The 18,268-nt window shown below is 33.8% G+C and overlaps 1 long non-coding RNA gene across 1 annotated transcript; it reads left to right on the top strand.

The window, feature by feature from the left end:
• The first annotated feature begins 1,947 nt into the window (after positions 1-1,947).
• Positions 1,948-17,462, top strand: LOC127564433 (uncharacterized). Its single transcript, XR_007954267.1, has 3 exons — positions 1,948-3,981; positions 5,757-5,939; positions 16,643-17,462. It is a non-coding gene; the product is annotated as an uncharacterized LOC127564433 (long non-coding RNA).
• Positions 17,463-18,268: the final 806 nt, after the last annotated feature.

Raw genomic sequence — 18,268 nt, 5'->3', positions numbered from 1 at the left:
TAATTTGATATTCAAATACAATTCTTATTGATTCAAGATGCTGGATGTGTTAATCATTATGTTATGGGAAAAAACGAATTTTTTTTCTGTATAAAATTAACTACTGCATCATATCAGATTAAAAAGTTATAGTGAAGTTTTAAAAAAGTGCTTATATTATATAAAGAATTTTAAAAAATACTACTGTTGATCATGGTTATAGTTCAAATCTTCTTGTCCTAAAGTCTTTTGATGAAGTTTTGCCATTAAATTAGTTGTCATGATTTGAATTTCTTACCAAAATTGAAGTCTAAATTATTAATAAATAAAGTTGATTTTTAAATTGAGTATATATTTGAACTAATTAAAACAATATATCAAATGAAAACATTCCAGGTGCTTAAAAATAGCAAGTCTTAATAGCTATGTGTGAAGGTTCATTAGACTGTGTGTGTGTGTATGTGTGTGTGTAAATAAACCTGTGACCTAACATTTATTTCTAAGAGATGTATTTTGCTTTTTAGCATTTCTTTGAATTCTCCCATCTTTTCTTTTTAAGCTTTCATAGGAAACCTAGTAAGTGTGAACATTTATTGATGACCCAAAACTATTATCAGGTTTCTTTTGCTTACATAAAACCCTTTCTAATTATGAAGTGGCAGATTATTTTCTACATTGATCACCAAATTGGACACCAAATTTGGAATGAATCAATCACTTCATTGTTGAAAAGAGCCTGGTCCATCAGAGTTGATCATCTCATAATTTTTTCCTTACTTTGTACTTTGAATCTCTTGATTCTTCTGGCTTTACTCAGTATCTATTCATATAAATTTCCAGGCTTTTCTAAAATGCTCATTATTTATTTATAGAATACTCCCATTATATTCATGTACCATAATTTATTCACCCATTTCCCAACTGATGGGCATCTACAAAATTTATGTTTTCTAGAAAACTACAAAAAAAGCTGTTACCAACTATTTTGCACAAGCAGGTGCTTTTCCCTCTTTTATGATCCCTTTGGAATAGAGACCCAGTAGAGACACTGCTGGACAAAAGATAATTCTTTGGGCATAGTTCCAAATTGCTCTCAAGAATGATCAGATTGTTTCCAAACCCCACGAGAACTGCATTAGTCATGCTGGTCATTTCTTACAGAACAATAATATTCTATAACATTCATATACCATAATGTATTCAGCCACTCTCAAATTGATGGGCATCCATTCAATTTCCAGTTTCTAGCCACTACAAAAAGGGCTGCCTCAAACATTTTTGCACCTGGATACTTTTCCTTTCTTCAAGACCTCTTTGGGATATAAGCCCAGTAGTAACACTGCTGGATCAAACTGTGCATAACTTTTTCAGCATAGTTTCAAATTCCTCTCCAAAATGATTGGATCTGTTTACTATTCCACCAACAATGTATCAATGTCCCAGTTTTCCCACATCCCCTCTAACATTCATAATTATATTTTCCTATCATCTTAGTCAATCTGACAGTTGTGTAGTGGTATCTCAGAGTTATCTTAATTTGCATTTCTCTGATCAATAATGATTTGGAAGCACCTTTTCATATAAATAATAATCAAAATTATCTATTTTTGCATTTCACAATGTGTTTTCTTTGGCCATAAATTTCATCTTCTTCCATAGATCTGACTATTCCCTATTCTCCTCATTTGCTTATACTATCACCCTTTTTATCTAAATCGTGAATACATTTCAGTTTTTTGTTTGTTGTTGTTGTTGTTGTTCTAGGGTGTTAGATATTGGTGAAAACTTAGTTTCTACAATACTAATTTCCAGTTTTCCCAGAAATTTGCATCAAATAGTGCATTCTTAGTCACTATTTTGTGAGGTTAAGCTATTACACTGATCTAATACTCTGTTCTTTAGTCTAAAGTGGATGGTTTACAATATAGTGTTAGATTGAAGGTCTCAAGCTGCCTAAGACTCTCTCACTGGATTTCTCAGACTACATCTGTGTTCTGGAGTGAATACAGTGAGACTGACTTTTCTTGTTTTTCCAGTCTAATTTGAATTGGAGAGGGATTTCATCAGAAGCTGGCTTTCATGTGGTTTTTAAAGAAAACTGGAAGAGCTCAAAGAGATTCCTGGCTTCACTGCACCATTTTAGCTCTTGCCTGGAAGTCTCCCAAAATAAATAAATAAATAAATAGCAGAGAAAAACTGCAGACAGAAATTAGTTCATGCTTTTCTCACATAACTTCTGCTACTCTTGATCCTGAATGAAGCCAGACATCAAAACTAGACCTTGAGCATACCAATTCAATAAGAATATGAGGAGTAACTTCTTTTAATAACATAGATATGTTTTCTGAAAAGCACAAAAATACAATTCATTGCAATTAATCTTGTCTTGTATCAGAAATGTTGGCTCTAACAATAAGAAAAAAAAAAGAAATAGAATGAATAAGAGAAGACAATAAGGAAGGAAAATGACCACTCTTTACAGATGATACCATAGTATATTTAGAGAATCAACTAAAAACTGCTTGAAATAATTTACAACCTTGGCCAACTGGAAGGATATAAAATAAACCCAAATAAATCATCATCATTTCTACATGTTGCCAAAAAATCCCAGCAGCAAGAGATAGAGAAATTGCATTTAAAATTAAATTTAAACAAAATAAAATTCTTGAGTATCTACCTGTGCAAAGAAACCCAGAAACAGTATAAGCACAATTACCAAACTCCTTTTAAATAAAGTCAGATCTAAACCACTGGGAAAATTTCAGTATTTCTTGGACAGGACAAGTCAATATAATAAAAATGACCAATTTAATACTTATGGACCTATGAATCAAGTTGTCTAAAACTTAATGTATAGGGCTAGAAAAAAATAAAAATAAAATTGATCCAGAAATAAAAAATATCATTTGAATTAATGGGAAAAAATACAAAGGATGGAGGGCTACCATTAGCAGACCTCAAAGTGGCAGTCATCAAAACCACCTGGTACTGGTTGAGAAATAGAATGGCAGAACAAGAGAAAAGGTTAGGTACAAAAGACATAATACTCAGTGACTATAGTAATCCATTGTTTGATAAAACCCAAAGACTCTAACTTTCTGGGATAAGAACTTTTTGTCAAAAATTGTTGAGAACATTGGAAAAGAGTATGTCAAAAAAAAAAAAAAAACTCAACGAAGACCTACATCTCAAATCCTATACCAAAAATGTTATATAAATCAAAATAAGTACATGAGTGAAGTATAAAGGGTGATAGTAATAATATAAGCAAATTAAGAAAGCAAATGATAATTTACTGATCTTATCTTTGGAGAAGGGGAAACTTATGACTAAACAAGTCTTAAAACAACATTATGAAATGCAAAATGGATTATTTTTTTTACATTACATTAAAAACATATTTATACAAATGGAACCAATGCAGCCCAGATTATAAAGAATGCAGAAACATGGACAATATTTTTTAAATTTTTTAAAATTGTTATTATTATAGTTTTTTATTTACAAAACATATGCATGGGTAATTTTTCAACATTGACCCTTGCACAATCTTCTGTTCTAACTTTTCCCTTCTTTCTTCCCACCCCATCTCCCAGATAGCAGGTAGTCCAATACATGTTAGATATGTTAAAGTATATGCTAAATCCAACACACACACACACACACATATACATATACATAATATATATTTATACAGTTACCTTGCTGCACAAAAAAAATTGGATCTAGAAAGAAAGAAAAACAAACCTGAGAAGGAAAGCAAAAATGTAGCAAACAATGAGAGAAAGAGAGGAAAATGCTATGTTGTGGTCCACACTCATTTCCCATAATTCTCTCTCTGGGTGTAGCTGACTCTTCATTATTGAACAATTGGAACTGGTTTGAATCATCTCATTGTTGAAGAGAGCCACATCCATCAGAATTGATCATTGTATAATTCTGTTGTTACCATGTATAATGATCTCCTGTCTCTGCTCATTTCACTTAGCATCAATTCAGGTAAGTCTCTCCAGGCCTCTTTGAAATCATCCTGTTGGTCATTTCTTACAAAACAGTAATATTCCATAATTCGTATTCCATACCATAATATTCATTTACCATAATTCATATACAATAATTTATTCAGCCACTCATATATATTGAATCTTCCCTGATGGTCAGCTGGGCACATGACAATGTTTCTCTTTTGTTTCACTTTACTTTGTTTGGCATTTCTTTTCTGTTCCTTCATACTCTATTTTTTCAAATAAAAAATAATCACACACAAAAAAACTCACCTTCTGCAAGAAAAATAAAATAAAAAGAATGTTTATGCATAACCTTAAACATGTAAAAATGCTTCATAAACACCAGTATCATAAAAAATTAAAATTAATTTTAAAATATTAAAATAAAACTCATATAAAATAATATAATCATAATAAAAGAATTATATTTCCATGAAAAACTAACCAAGTAACAGTCAAGTGAAAAATACTCTTAAGTCATAGTCATTAGAGAAATGCTCATCGGAATAAGTCTGAGGTTGTAGCTTATAACAGTAAATGGGAAAAGATAAAAAGGGAAAAAATTTCTGGAGGGGAAAATGTTTTGGAAACAGCTATATTAATATATTGTTGACTGAGTTGTGAGCTGCTCTAGCCATTTTGGATTGCACTTTCAGAAATATATCCCAAAGTCTTTAAATCATTTATACCTTTCACCCAGTGATACTTTTTAAAGCCTATGTGTGAAAGAGATCAAAGAAAGAGTAAGCAGATCCATGGATATAGCAAATATTAGAAACACGTTTTGGGGGAGTGGGGGACAAGGGGGTCAAAGAAATCAATGTATTCATCAGTTGAATAAAAGGTGAACAAACAATAGTATATAAATAAAGGAGAATACAATTCTGCCCTAAGACGTAATGAAACAAGCTTTCAGAGAAACTTGGGAAGATGATATCATCTTATGTAGAGTGAAGAAAGCAGGACTAGGAAAACAATTTTACAATAACAGCAGCATTTTAAGGACACATAATTTTTATATACTTGCAGTGCAATGACCAACCATGATTCCAGAGTGTAAACGACAAACTAAGCAAGATACTAATGGATGGTGAAATAAAGATGTAGAAAAATGTGGAATTTAGATTAAACAATAACAGCTAAAGAGTTTTCATAACTCACTGAATTCATATCTATGGATACAATATGGAGTTAATTGTATGAGTCTCTGATTCCCAAATTTGAAGGGCTACAATCTGGTTCAGACTCTTGAAAGGAAAACAGGCAGAAGGTGAATCAAGCTGGTCAGGAGATATTTTGCCTAGCACTGGATGTTTCTTCTCAACTAGTATCTGATACGGGACTTTTGAAAGGATGTTGTTCAAGTCTTGTTTATCCCCATTGCTATAAATTCTTAGGACTCTGGAATCCAGCAAGTCATCATGCTTTAATAAAATGTAAATCTACCATGCAACTCTGCTTGAAAACAATCACAATTTTAATTTAGTGTAGTGCATCATTGCACCTTATGTAATCAATTGCATAAAAAGCTATTCTGAATGTAAGATTAATCTTTGGCTACTAAGGAGCCATAGATAATTTTTTATTGGCAATATTAGCTTTGCCAATAAATTGGCCATGCTTAAAATCATGGGCCTCAGTTTTTCTTTATCACAAATTTTTAACACAACAAAAAAATATACATTTATGGGCAAAGACAATGTGGGAATTGGTTTGGATTGACTATACATTTTTGATAAATTTGTTTTATTTTTTTCTTTCAAATAGGGGGAAGTGGGGGAGGAGCCAAGATGGTGGTAAATGCACACGTGACTTTCTGAGCCTCTCTCATACCCTCAATACCAATTATTAAAGTCAGCCTCAAAAATAGCACTTGACTGGTAAAATTCACAAAGATTGGAAGTGCAATAACTCACCAGCCGAAGATAATTTGGAAGATCGCCAGAAAAGGTTTGTCCTGAACAGCAGGAATAGATCAGCTCAGGCAGGGATAGATCCAGAGGGTAGCATTTAGAGCTAACTGGGAGCGGGAGTGGTCTACATGGTTGGAAGGTTTACAGAGAGCTCTCTGCCATAAGCTTACTGCTTTGCTTGGTTGCGGACAAGTAGATGCCAGAGCCTGACAGGATTTGGGTGTGCCCACCCAGGAACAGAAGTGACTCAGCACAGACCATAACACAGCTTTGCAGCGGTTTTCTGCAGCTACTATGTTCCCCAGGCAGAGATACTTCTGGTGCTGTGAGGGATACGGCAACTGCTAATACCCAAAACAGCTTTTGTGGGGGGCAGTGATACTTTCGCTGCTCAGCCTCTAGCCCCAAGGCTAATCCTCACAGTGGGGCTCATTGCAGGGTCCTTCCGCAGCTCGTCCAGTGATACCCAGGTCTAGTCACTTGTGGTGAGGAGCTTTTCCCAGAGCACTCCCGCAGCTCAGCCACTCTCTGCAGCCCATAAACAGGTCAGCTATTGTCCATATACCTACCTATCCCTGCTTTGCAGAGAAAGCTGGTAACCTCCTTGCCCTGAAGGCAGACCCTAAAGGCAGACCCTACAGGTTTAAAAAAAAATGAGTAAAAAATCAAAAGGACAATCGATAGCTTCTATACAGAGAGCAGGTTTTCAAACCTGAAGAGAAGAATACCAGTGTATAGACAATACCCCAAAAGGGGATGTAACCTGGTCCCCAACACAAAAGGCTCTTTCCTAGAAGGAACAATAAAAAAAAATCTCAAAAGATAGCTTGAAGAAAAATGGGGAAGGAAAGAGAAGCTATACAAGAGAATAACTTCCTGAAATGTGAATTGGAAAAGGTAAAGAACTCCCAGAAAAGCAGGATTTGTGAATTGGAAAAGATAAAAGAACTCCCAAGAAAGTAGGATTTGTGAATTGGAAAAGACAAAGAATTCCCAAGAAAGAAGGATTTGTGAATTGGAAAAAGAAAATAATCAGTTAAAAAAATAGTGAAATGGAAAAAAATTCCATAGAGCAAAACACCTCATTTAAAAAAAAACTCAATTGGACATATACAAAAAGAAGTAAAAAAACTGCTAATGAAGAAAATGACTCATTTAAAATCAGAACTGAACAAATAGAAATGAATGATTCATTGAGACATCAAGAATCAGTCAAGCAAAACCAAAAAAAAAAAAAAAAAAAAAAGAAAAATTAGGAAAAAATGTTAAATATCTACTTGGAAAAAAAAAACAGACCTGGAAAATAGATCTAGGAGAGATAATCTGAGAATCACTGGACTTCCCAAAAATTATGATGAAAAAAAAAAGAGCCTAGATACTATTTTACAGGAAATGATCAAAGAGAACTGCTCAGAAGTAATATAATCAGAAGGCAAAATAGGCATTGAAAGAATTAATCAAATGCTTTCTGGAAAAGACCCTAAAATAAAAACTCCAAGGAATATTGTGGCTAAATTTCAGAACTATCAAACTAAAGAAAAAATATTACAAGTGGCCAGAAAAAAAAATCCAAAATACCAAGGTGCCACAATAAGGATCACTCAACATCTGGCTGCTTCCACATTAAAGGATCAAAGGGCCTGGAATCTGATATTCTGAAAGGAAAAAAAATTGGAATGGAGCCAAGAATAAACTACTCAGCTAAGGTGAGCATTTTCTTCCAGGGAAGAAGAAGGACAGTAATTGAAACAGATGAATTCCATTTGTTTCTAAGGAAAAAAAACAGATCTAAACAAAAAATTTGATCTCCAACCATATGACTCAAGAGAAGCAGAAAAAGGTAAAAAGAACTCTTCAGACCTGTATTTCAGTTGTGGATATACATAAAGAATACATGTATAATTTGATTTTACTGATATAAAAAGGAAGTAGAAATGTAAAGGGGATGGTGTCAGAAAAAGGGAAAAGGAGAGATAAAAAGAGGGAAACTACATCCCACAAAGAGGCAAAGGAAAACTACATCCCACAAAGAGGCAAAGGAAAACTATTATACTATATCTGAGGGAATTTAGAGAGGGGGAGGAACATTGTGTGAATCTTACTCTCATCAGAGGTGGCTCAAAGAGAAAATAATTGACATATTTGTTACCCCATTAAAAAGTGGGAGAGGAAAAGGGAAATGGAAAAGAGTAATAAGAGAAAGGAGAAGGGATTCAAAGCGGGGAGGGAAGGATCCTAAAGAGGGAGAGCTGTGTGACGCAAGTGGTGCCCATAAGTTTTAATACTGGGAAGGGGGGTAAGGAGGGGCAAGAAAAAGAAAAGCATAATCTGGGGATAACAAGATGGCAGGAAATACAGAATTAGTAATTTTAACCGTAAATGGGAATGGGATAAACTCTCCAGCGGAGGTGGATTACAGAGTGGATCAAAAGTCAGAACCCTACAATTTGTTGTTTACAGAAAACACATTCAAAGCAGGGAGATACATACAAAGCAAAAGGTAAAAGGCTAAAGCAGAATCTATTATGCTTCAGGTGAAGTTAAAAAAAAAGCAGGGGTAGCCATTGTTATCTCAGATCAAGCAAAAGCAAACATTGATCTAATTAAGAGATAAGGAAGGAAACTATATCTTGCTAAAGAGTAACATAGACAATGAAGCAATATCAAACTAAACATATATGCACCAAGTGGTACAGCATCTAACTTCCTAAAGGAGAAGTTAAAAGAGTTAAAAGAAGAAATAGACAGCAAAACTATAATAGTGGAAGATCTCAACCTCGCACTCTTAGAATTAGATAAATCAAACCACAAAACAAAAATTAAAAAGGTAAATAGAATATTAAAAAAAATTAGGTATGATAGATCTTTGGCGAAAACTGAATGGTGACAGAAAGGAGTATACTTTTTTTCTCAGCAGTTATGGAACCTATAGAAAAAATAACCATATATTAGGACATATATCAAGACCTCAAAATTAAATGCAGGAAGGCAGAAATAGTAAATGCTTTCTTTTCAGATCACGATGCAATAAAAACTATATTCAACAAAAAGTTAGGGGTAAATAGACCAAAAAGCAAGTGGAAACTAAATCTCATCTTAATGAATGATTGGGTGAAACAGCAAATTATAGACATAATAATTTCACTCAAGATAATTACAATGATGAGACACCATATCAAAATTTGTGTGATGCAACCAAAGCAGTAACAAGGGGAAATTTTATATCCTTAGTGACTTACTTGAAGAAAATAAAGAGAAAATCAATGAACTGTGCTTGCAACTTAAAAAGCTAGAAAAACACCAAATTAAAAATCCCCAATCAATTACTAAACTTGAAATTCTAAAATTAAAAGGAGAAATTAATATTGAAAGTTAAAAACTATTGAATTAATAAATAAAACTGAGTTGGTTTTATGAAAAAACCTAAAATACACAAACCTTTGGTAAATCTGATTAGAAAAAGGAAAGAGGAAAATCAAATTGTTAGTCTTAAAAATGAAAAGGGTGAACTTTCCACTAATGAAGACATTAGAGCAATAATGAGGAGTTACTTAGGTTATCAAATTTATTGGCATAAAGTTGGGCAAAGTAACTTAAGTAACTATTTCTAAGTGAAATGGATGATTACATCCAAAAATATAGATTTCCCAGATTAACAGAGGAGGAAGAAAATTGCTTAAATAGTACCATTTCAGAAAAAGAAATAAAACTATCAACTCCCTAAGAAAAAAATCCCCAAGACCAGATGTATTTACATGTGAATTCTACCAAATATTTAAAAAACTAATCCCAATGCTATATAAACTATTTGAAGAAACAGGGAATGAAGAAATCCTACCAAATTCCTTTTATGACACAGACATGTTACTGATACCTAAACCAGGAAGGTTGAAAACAGAGAAAGAAAATTATAGACCAATGTCCCTAATGAATATTGATGCTAAAATCTTAAATAAGATATTAGCAAAAAGACTACAAAAAATCATCCCCATGATAATATATACCACGATTAAGTAGGATTTATACCAGGAATGCAGGATTCATTCAATATTAGGAAAACTATTAGTATAATTGACCATATTAATTACCAAATTAACAAAAATCATATGATCATCTCAATAGATGCAGAAAAACCATTTGATAAAATCCAACATTCATGAATAACTCTTGAGAGTATAGGAATAAATGGACTTTTCCTTAAAATAATCAGTAGCATCTATTTAAAACCAGCAGTAAGCATCATATGTAGTAACAGGGACAAACTGCAACCATTAAGATCAGGAGTGAAACAAGGTTGCCTAGTATCACCATTACTATTCAATATTGTATTAGAAATGCTAGCTTTGGCAAAAAGAGTTGAGAAAGAGATTAAACAAATCTCTACAAAAGTAGGTGATGAGGAAACCAAATTATTACTTTTTGCTGATGATATAATGGTATACTTAGAGAACCCCAGAGATTCTACTAAAAAGCTATTAGAAATAATCCACACCTTTAGCAAAGTTGCAGGATACAAAATAAATCTCCATAAGTCATCAGTATTTATATTTATCACTAATAAAATCCAACAGTAAGAGTTACAAAGAGAAATTCCATTTAAAATAACTACTGATAGTATAAAATATTTAGGAATCTGCCAAGGGAAAATCAGAAACTTTATGAGCAAAACTACAAACTTCCCACACAAAGTCAGATTTAACCAATTGGAAAAATATTAAGTTCTCTTGGATAGGCAGAGCAAATATAACAAAGATGACTATACTATCTAAACTAATCTATTTATTTAGTGCTATACCAATCAGACTCCCAAGAAACTATTTTAATGACCTATAAAAAATAACAAAGTTCATATAAAAAAAAAAAGGTCAAGAATTTCAAGGGAATTAATAAAAAATTAAAAAGCAGCACTTACCCAAATCATTGAGTATCGACTAAGAAATAGACTAGTTGATCAGTGGAATAGATTAGGTTCAAAGGACAAAACAGTCAATAACTTTAATACTCTAGTGTTTGACAAACTCAAAAATCCCAGCTTTGGGGATAAGAACTCATTGTTTGACAAAAATTGCTTGGAAAATGGAAATTAGTATGGCAGAAATTAGGCATTGACCCACACTTAAGACTGTACACCAAGATAAGATCAAAATGGGTCCTTGATCTAGGCATAAAGAATAAGATTATAAATAAATTAGAAGAATATAGCATAGTTTACCTCTCAGACCTGTGGAACAGGAAGAAATTTATGACCAAAGAACTAGAGATCATTACTGATCACAAAATAGAAAATTTTGATTATATCAAAATGAAAAGTTTTTGTACAAGCCAAACTAATGTAGGCAAGATTAGAAGGGAAGCAATAAACTGGGAAAACATTTTTACAGTCAAAATAAGGGCCTAATTTCCAAAATATATAGAGATTTGACCCTGATTTATAAGAAATCAAGCCATTCTCCAATTGACAAATAGTCAAAGGATATGAACAGATGATTCTGAGACAAAGAAATTGAAACTATTTGTAGCCATCTGAAATGATGCTCCAAGTCATTATTAATCAGAGAAATGCAAATTAAGACAAATCTGAGCTATCAGTACATATCTGTCAGATTGGCTAGAATGAAAGGGATAGATAATGCGGAATGTTGGAGGGGATGTTGGAAAACTGGGACACCGATACATTGTTGGTGGAATTGTGAATACATCCAGCCACTCTGGAGAGTGATTTGAAAGTATGCTCAAAAATGTATCAAACTGTGCATACCCTTTGATCCAGCAGTGTTACTACTGGGCTTATATCCCAAAGAGATTTTAAAGAAGGCAAAGGGACCTATATGTGCAAGAATGTTTGTGGCAGCACTCTTTGTAGTTGCCAGAAACTAGAAACTGAATGAATTCCCCTCAATTGGAGAATGGCTGAATAAATTGTGTTATATGAATATTATGGAGTATTATTGTTCTGTAAGAAATGACCAGCAAGATGATTTCGGACAGGCCTGGAGAGACTTACATGAACTGATGCTGAGTGAAATAAGGAGAACCAGGAGATCATTATATACTTCAACAACAACATTTTATGATGATCAATTTTGATGGACGTGGCCCTCTTCAACAATGAGATGAATCCAATCAGTTCCCATAGAGCAGTAATGAGTTGAACCAGCTACACCCAGCGAAAGAACTCTGGGAGATGAGTATGAACCACTACATAGAATTCCTAATCCCTCTATTTTTGTCTGCTTGCATTTTTTATTTCCTTCAGGCTAATTGTACATTATTTCAAAGTCTGATTCTTTTTGTACAGGAAAATAATTGTATGGACATGTATACATATATTGTATTTAACTTATACTTTAACATATTTAACATGTATTGGTCAACCTGCCATCTCGGGGAGGGGGTAAAGAAGGAGGGGAAAAGTTGGAACAAAAGATTTTGCAATTGTTAATGCTGAAAAATTACCCATATATCTTGTAAATAAAAAGCTATAATAATAATAAATAAATAAAATAGGGGGAAGTACAAGTAAGGAAAGAAACTTAATGCCTGTTAAGAGAAAAACAAAACAAAGTGAAGAGAAAAAATGTTTTGTTTAATCTAGTCTTCTCATTCTGTTGATTTTTATCTTGCACCAATGGATAAAAGTCTCTTCAGACTTTTTGTTTTCTTTTAGACTTGCCATTATCACATCATTTCTTTTTGTTTTAATTTTTTATAACAGATTTTATTTTCATGACATTCTTTTCCCTGACAATTAACTTTAAAATGGCTAAAAAAAAAAGCAGAATACAATAAAGCTCTTCATTTATTGTACCTTTTGCTCTTAATAGATAAAGCATAAAGATAATAGCGTTACAAAATCAAGACAAGAGACTTAATCTTTTATACAATCCCTACTCTATCTGGAAAAAGAGAAACAAATAAGAATTCAAATCCAGGAGAAATATTAAGAGTGGTGCTGAGATTGAAGCTTGGTACTATTATGCTTAGTTGAAAATTTCCATACTCTCCATTCCTTCAGGATAATATCTAGCACAGCAACTCGTGAGGCATAGGTTATTTCAAAGAGAATGAAGGTGTTGGTTGAAAATTCCAATAACAATTGAGTCAACTGACAAGTATTTCTCAGGCAATTACTATGTTTCAGGCTACCATTCTAAATGCTAGAGATAAACAGTAGAATTGGGGGGAAAGTTTGAATATCAGGTCCAGAGGAATAACTAAAACTCAACTCATGTCAACTATTGCTTGCAGCCATCATTAAATTTTATTTCTGTAATGAATGAAATTAATTTGTTTCTTGTTCCATTAAAAGCTGATTTAATCAGTGACAGATTTTTATGGACATGCTTAAAATCCAAAGTGAAATCTACAAAGCAGAAATTATGATAATATTCTAAATCTGATTCCAAATTACATAGTTCTTATGTCTCAGCATTCATCATTCAGTTATATAAAATGGACTTTGTATAATTGTGAAGAATAATACCCTTTTCTAATAATGCATCTGCATTTAAGTTTGTTAAAATGATTGTGCTTTCATTATTATGATTTTCAACTAATATAATAAGCATTCATCACCATTTTCAGGAATAGTGAGTAGTAGTGTTGATAATTATCAAGGTGGCCAAAGGTACACAGGGTTGGACAATGAATAAGACCGGAGTTTAAATCCAACCTCAAATATTCTCTAAATGTGTAACCCTGGATAAATCACCAAACCTTTTTCAGTATCAATTATTTGATCTGTAAAAAGGAGATAATAATACCAGCTCCCTCACCACCAGGTTAAAAGAAGATTAAATGAGATTTACATAAGCAGATTATTTTGAAACTTATATATAGGCTAATTATTCTATAAGAAATATTCTCAGCAACATTTTACTCATTGTTTCACTGATCAACAAAGCTGACAAATATTTATGAACTGTATTTTTCTTTTCCCAGTTCCTAAATATTAAAACCCATTCAATGATTTTAAGAATTATAGGACAAGAAGAAATAAACATGGTATCATCTCCTTTCTATTAATTTAGATTAAGTAACCCTGAGCCTGTGTTTTTGTCTCCTAATTTTGTCTCCTAAAGATCTGGCCAGTTAGGATTTTGAAATGCTTATTTTGTGCAAAATTGGATTTATGCAATTAACTTTGAATTAGAGGGAGGAAGGACTAGTTTTAAGATATGAAAAATTTTTAACTACCACATCAAAAAGAAAAAATGAACTTTTTTGGACTTACAACTGGTCAATATAAGTCTGGAGAAATAATTAAAGTTACATAGAACTGCTCAAACATTTTAACAGATTATGGGAGTTTTGAGACTAATCATTAAATTGTTTGGCTCTGTCCCTCTATCACTAACTTGAGTTAATCTATTGTATTTTTAAGTAGGCCTAATTTGTATGATTAAAAACTTTCTGAGGGTCTGAAGCTGAAAAAAAAGCTCTGAGATTTTCCAAGCTTCTCCACTTTAAAGAAGCTTATCCTGGCTAAGCTGGCACCCCTGGATAGCCTGGATTCTTCTGGAGTTTGTATCTGTTCTCCAACATCTTTGACATGGCTCCTCCAATTTGTGGCATGAAGGATGAGTTATTCAATCGAACCCCACAAAGACACCTGGGTCTAAAATTCTCTGACCCTCTCCTCCAGGGTCCTAATTTCAAAAATTTCTTAAATAAGATAGCATCCTCTATCTCTTCACCTTTAACTGAAGGAAGGTTGAATTGGATAGAGGGAATTAAAAAGGCAGTTTTCTGCCACCTTAAATTTTGGGGCTGTGCTTAAATTGAAATTCTGACTCTGAAATTAAATGAGATGATTACTATTAACTAGTGCACGCTAAAATTGTGAACTTCTTTATGCTGGTATAAGATTTAAGAAATATATATATAATAACATTGAAGTGTTCCTACTAGAAGTTTTGATTTGAAGTTTTAAAAAATCAATCAAATCAAGCAAAGTTCTTGGTAACACCTAAAGAAATAATGATATGGTGTAATGCCAAAGAAACTGAGCAAGACAGAGGTTAGAGAATGATTCAGTAGTTTATTAAATGGAGAGAGATACTGAGACCAATGGATCCCATGTTTGGTCCCAGGGCTGGACAGATTATCATCTCAGAGTTCAGCCCTGAGTATTGGGATAGCAAGCTTTTTAATAGGATAACAAGAACAGTGACATAATGGGGGAGGTATCTAGGTGGGGGATAACCTAATGGTGGGGAAGGCACCTAGGGGCTGTGCTGTATAAACAGAATTGAATTAGCTCAAAGAAAGAGGGAGATGCACAGAATTAGAGAAGCCACCTCAAATGTTCATAAAGACTATTTGTGTTCTGACCTGTGGTACAGGAGTCCAAGGTCATATTGGTCCGATCAGCCGCAATCAGACATGTTAACTTGACACTAACATAGTAATGTCATTTTGGTCTTTGAAAATGAAGGACAATAACCATTATCTCTAGCACCTTACAATATTCCCAAGGTCAGTTCTAGAGGAAAGAAATACACAAGAAACTCAAAGGAAATCTTGCGGACCTAGGAGAAATCTAGCTAGTTGTGCCCACACTAGACTCTCTATTTGGGAAGCCCCCCCCCTCACTTTACAAGAAAATCTCTCCAATAATTATCATCATCATCATCATCATCATGCTTACTACATGCAAGATCCTGTGATAACCACTTTGTGAATGTTTTCTTACTTGATCCTCCAAACAATACTGGGAAGTGGATTCTATTGTTCTCCTCATTTAATAGATGGGGTAAGTGAGGTAAACAGAAGGTAAATGTCTTGGCTACATGTGAGGGGGCAGGTAAATTCTCCAAGAACCTCCACAGTTGTGAATCATAACACCCCTGATGGAGTTGCTAAAGAGCCTTTGCTAACACAGATGTTCCTTGTGGACTGGAATGAAATAAATTGGAGGCAAGAGGGAAGAGGAGAGAGATCAGAGAATGTAACTGGCGCTCAGTCTCCTTCTATCATCATCATCCTCTCACATGAAGAAGATCCATCCTACAGGTCTGAGTTCCCATTCCCTTCAATCCACTGAGTGCCCTACAAAAACAAAGGATTCCAAAATTACCCAAAAAGTGCTCACAGCAAGTGCAATAACTAGATACATATCTCTTGCCAGAAGCCACAAAGAACCTTAACCTCATTGTTACCCTTCATCTACCTTCAGCCTTTTCCCAAAGTTCAATTTTGGGAGAAGCCTAATACTCAAATTACAGAAGAAAGCAATGAACTTGCAAGCTGTTAGAACATCCTTCCCCTTCTTTCTACTTGCTCTCACTCTGCTTCAAAGGGAAAATGGCTATTTACCATAGTGTTGTTTTAGGGGATCGAGGTTTTCCTTCAAAGGAGATAAACTAAAAATGCTTTCTCATCCCTTAGATAATAGGTTAGTTTATTTTCTTCCCACATAGAAAACAACGATGAACACAAGGGAATTAGAATGTGCATTAAAAGAAAAACTTAAATATAACTTGTCAATTCAACATATAGCCAAGTTGTAACTTGTAGTTATGTTCCAGGAGGCTTTTAAAGCAAGTCTTCCCATATAATTAGATCAATTTGACAATTGTTCAAATTAAGGATTTCACATTTTTCATGATCAAAGTTCAAACACCGTGTGTGTGTGTGTGTGTGTGTGTGTGTGTGTGTGTGTGTGTGTGTGTGTGTTTCCAAGGCAGATCTTTTCCAGGGGTGACTTTTTCTCAAAGACCAACTCTTCCTTTTTTCCAGTCTGCTGCTACCACCACAACTGACCACTTCAAGAAACAACCATAGTCCAGGACCTCATGACATTCTGAAATTTACAACATCACCTGGGCTTATCCATCCTGAGGTTTTGACTCAGTGACCTAGCGACTTTGGAAAAAGATAAATTTTCCACCATTCCCTTACTCTACTTCCCCATAAAGCTTTTTGAAGAGTCCTTAGGATCGGAAGCCATAAAGCAAAAGAACATTTGGGGAGAGGGGCAGGGCTTTGAGCCCTCCCCCCGATTTGTTCTTCAGCCAGTACTGTAGGTATACAGATAACTCTTAATTAGTATAAATGATTTCTCTAAAGTTGTCCCACATATTGACATAATTTTTATACTTATGTAAAACATGGTCATTGGTTCTAGCCCAGTTCCACCATATAGTGCAAATCCAATGATGTATGTAATCTATTTGCAAGATTCAGTATTTGCATTAATTGTAACCATACTAAGTTCTAGCTTGAGAAGCAATGGGAAAATTTAACATATGCAGATGCAATCAGATACAGACATAATATCTTCTCAAAAACAGCTGGAGAAAAAGGCACTCAATACCAATATGTCCCACATGTAGGAAAACCAAGGAAAAAACTTCAAAAGAATAGCTTTACTAAATTTGAACTGGGTTCAAATCTAGCCCCTTTCATTTAATAGCTGTGTCCCTTGCCATGAAAGAGAGACAACTGTATTTAAAGTGCCTATTTCTTGTAAATTTGCAGTAAAAATAGAATTAACATATGTAAAGTGTTATATGAACCATAAGATACTGGGTATGTGGGAGTTAATTATAACAATAATAATAACTGTTGGATGAATTATTTGTCCATTTTCATCATTAAAAATTCATGAAAATGTTTTTCAATTTCCACAAATTTTATACTAGTTTCAGTCAAATATCTGTAAGTCACAAGATTTTGATTAATGATTTGCCTCTGTATTTGAAATATTAACTAATATGAAATTAGTCTTCATATACCTTGGCCTTCACCCCAATTTTAAAAAAAATGTGTTTTTTCAAATAATTATATAATTCATTACTTTCTGTCCACAACTTATACACAGTATAATATGTATATAATAATGGAGTCTATTATTTTCTCCGTGGAGCTTTGAACTAGCCAAGCCATTGTCCAAATGTATTCACAATACTAGATCATGGTGCTAAATATTAGAAAATATTATAGAACATCATATGCAATTCAGAGACAGTATTGAAGTTCTACAAGAAGTCATCAGGTATTTTACATCTATCCCTTGAATTAACGAGCCATATCACAAGTATAACCAACAACGTATTGACCAATGAATTTACAAAATGTTTCACAAATAATCCCCACTGAGAACAAAAGACCTACAGGATGAGGTCTTGATTGGTTTTGGTTGGTTGGAAAGGAGGTGAGGGAAAAGACATGGGAGGCAAGGGAAAAGGGGGATTAGGAGTAGAAAAGGGAAGAGGAGAAGAAAAAGAGGGGAAAAGGGGAGGGGGAAACAGAAGGGAAAAGGGGAAAATGAAAAAGAGGGGAAAGAGAAGGGAACAAGGATATGGAGATGAGGAGGGAGGAAGGGAGAAGAGAAGAAGCAGAGCAAGGAGAAAAACAACAAGC

Source organism: Antechinus flavipes, chromosome 5, assembly GCF_016432865.1.
Source record: "Antechinus flavipes isolate AdamAnt ecotype Samford, QLD, Australia chromosome 5, AdamAnt_v2, whole genome shotgun sequence".
Taxonomy (NCBI): Eukaryota; Metazoa; Chordata; class Mammalia; order Dasyuromorphia; family Dasyuridae; genus Antechinus; species Antechinus flavipes.
This window is presented reverse-complemented; position numbering and strand designations above follow the sequence as displayed.